The 2,982-nt window shown below is 37.8% G+C and overlaps 1 pseudogene; it reads right to left on the bottom strand.

Annotated features, from left to right (window-relative positions):
- Nucleotides 1–1,318: 1,318 nt before the first annotated feature.
- Nucleotides 1,319–2,724, bottom strand: LOC118546509 (26S proteasome regulatory subunit 7 pseudogene; annotated as a pseudogene).
- Nucleotides 2,725–2,982: the final 258 nt, after the last annotated feature.

Below are 2,982 nucleotides of genomic sequence, written 5' to 3'. Positions count from 1 at the left end.
TTGCTAGAAGTAAAAGATTGCAAACAATCCAAAAGTCCATCCATAGAAGACTAAGCTAAATTGTAATAGAACCAATGAGTAGAATCTAATGCAGTTTTAGAAATAAACAGCTCTCAGAAAAAAAAAAAATAGAAATAAACAGCTCTCTTTAGCATATTAGGAAAAGATCTGCACTCTTAAGTGCAAAAAAGTGAAAGCAGAACAATGTGTATACAATATGTTGCCATTGTGAAGTATGAGCAAACACAGTAATAAATAGTAAAAACATTAAAGATATGTTCTGTGCTTGCTTGCTTTCTGGGAACATAGGTGAGGTCATTAAAAATAGGGAAGTGATAAAACTTTATTTTCTCTGTCTATACTTTTGTACTTTTTCAATTTTGTATCATGTGCAAAAATTTAAAAACAGTAATACCATGTAAATTATCTCTAAAGGAGGGCTTTGAATAAGCTTAAGAGAGATATCGAGAAAGAACACTGGGCTCATACTAAATGAAATTATCTTTCCATCTGATTATAAATCTAAAACATTGAGTCATTCATTAATATAATGGTTATAAATTCTTGTTCGTTGCTATAGCAATAACTACAAATTTGACTTTAAAATGCTTTTATTTGGGAGAAATTTCTATTCAATTACCAGGAATGTTATTTAATTTGAAGCTGATTTTTTGCATCATATAAACTATTTTAAAAAACCAAGCGAAGAGCATTTTAAAGTGAATTTCTTTTTAAGTTGAGGATTTGTTTTCCTATAATCTATGATTTTAAAAAAATCAGTCAATTCAGAGTATTACTTTTAAATGCTGAAGTTTAGACAATAATTATACTAAAAACTAGATATGAGTCTTTGACACAAACTTTGAGAGCAGAAATAAATGATTTCTGCCAATAGGATTAATGTAATTCGGCATACTTGGAGCAAGGCTTTCCCCCTGGATAATCTCATTTAGACACATGTTCCTTTTCAAACTTCATTACACATAAATATTTCAAGGTCTCTTAAGTTTTTTTTGTTGTTGTTATCCTTTCTTTCTTACCCAAGATTTTTTACTTTGGTAGCCATGCTGTGCCTTCTATCAACTTTATTTCCTGGTAACTTGAAATTTTCTGATTCACTTAGCAAAACCTCCAACATTGTAATACTAACAAGCTGAAGAATGTCATACAAAACAAAATGCCAAAACTCACACAGAGTAGGCAGGAAGACAAGCTGATATCACCATCTCTCCAAAGGGCCTTTTCTTTTCTTTTCTTTTTTTTTTTTTACAATTTTGAAATGCTTTATTTTTGTGTGTGTAATGGTTATTAACAAGTCTAATAAAGTTAGGATTCCAATGAAAAGAGGTGTTTTCACGAAAGCCTTCAGGGATCAGTTGTATGTCATATAGAGGGGAGTAGCACTGAATTTGGCATAAGACTTAATGACCTTATTTACAGCCTCCAAGAAATCCTTTTCAGTAGCAGTTTTTCGCTGTGCTCTGATGGCAAACATACCAGCTTCTGTGCAGATGCTTCTAATCTCAGCACCAGTGCTATTTGGACACAGTCGTGCTAACAACCCAAATCTGCTATCTCTTTCAACACTCACTGAATGAGCGTGAATCTTAAAAATGTGAGTCCGACCCTCTAGATCAGGTAAGCTAAATTCAATCTTTCTGTCCAATCTCCCTGGACTCATTGTGCTGGATCCAAAGTATCAGGTCTGTTAGTGGCCATCAGCACTTTAATGTTACCTCAAGGATCAAAACCGTCCAGCTGATTGATCAGTTCCAGCATCGTTCTCTGCACTTGTCTCCTCCAGCACCATCATCAAAACGAGCCCCTCCAATAGCATCAATTTCATCAAAGAAGATAAGGCAGGCTTTTTTTGTTCTGGCCATTTCAAAGAGCTCACGAACCATTCAAGCCCCCTCACCAACATACTTCTGTACAAGTTCAGATCCAGTAAGTCAAATGAAGCAAGCGTCAGTCCTGTTGGCAACTGCCTGGGCACAGAGGGTCTTGCCTGTACCCGGCGGACCAAAGAGCAGCACACCCTTGAGAGGATCAATGCCAAGGTTAACAAACCTCTCTGGATGAAGTAATGGGGTTTCTACTACTTCTCGAAGTTTCTCAATCTGTTCCTTACAGCCACCCACATCACTGTATGTGACATCAGGTTTTTCTTCCACCTGCATCATGGTAACTGTTGGGTCAATCTTGGGAGGCAGCAGAATGTGAATCTGATACTTATTTCTGTCCACCCCAACTCTCATCCCTTCTTCAGTGTCAGTAGGTGCTACCTGATCACTGAGGTCCACCACAAACTTGGCAAACTGTTTCACATTGATAATGTACTTTGGGTCCTCTGAATCAGCACTGATTATCTTCGTACACCTCACAACCTGCAAAGGCTGTTCACTCTGCAGTGTTTGCTTATCTGCAGCCAAATCCCAGAGTGCTGGTGGGGCCAGGCCAGTATCAGATTCTTTAATACCAGTGAGCTCATTAATTTTCTTGAGAAGTTGCTGAATGTCATCTTCAACCTGCTTTATCTGCCTAGAGTAAGTGCTTTGACCATAAGTTTTCAGCAAGGCAATAAATATCCCCCTCATCCAGAGCTCGGATGGGCTTGTCGTCCTTCTCATCTTCTTTGGTTTTCCACTGATCGGCACTGAGGTAATCCGGCATTTTAGGTGCTCTGAGTGCCTCAATTCCTTACTGATTACATAGCACCTCTGTCGCTTCTAAAGGGCCTTTTCTACCACAAAGGTCCTCATTGTCTCCTAAAGATCTAAAACTAACCATGGACTCCGAGCCTCAAATGTTTTTCTCTTTTAAATATAGCCAAATTCACTTAGAATTTTCTCCTGTGCCATTTAGCAAACATTAGTCAAGGGTCTAGATGACAGAGATTAGCATTAAAGATGGGAAAACAAATAAGTTCCAGTCCCAACCCGCCAGCAACTTAGAGACCAATAGGGAAGTCAAACATGTACA

Source organism: Halichoerus grypus, chromosome 1 (assembly GCF_964656455.1).
Source record: "Halichoerus grypus chromosome 1, mHalGry1.hap1.1, whole genome shotgun sequence".
NCBI lineage: Eukaryota > Metazoa > Chordata > Mammalia > Carnivora > Phocidae > Halichoerus > Halichoerus grypus.
This window is presented reverse-complemented; position numbering and strand designations above follow the sequence as displayed.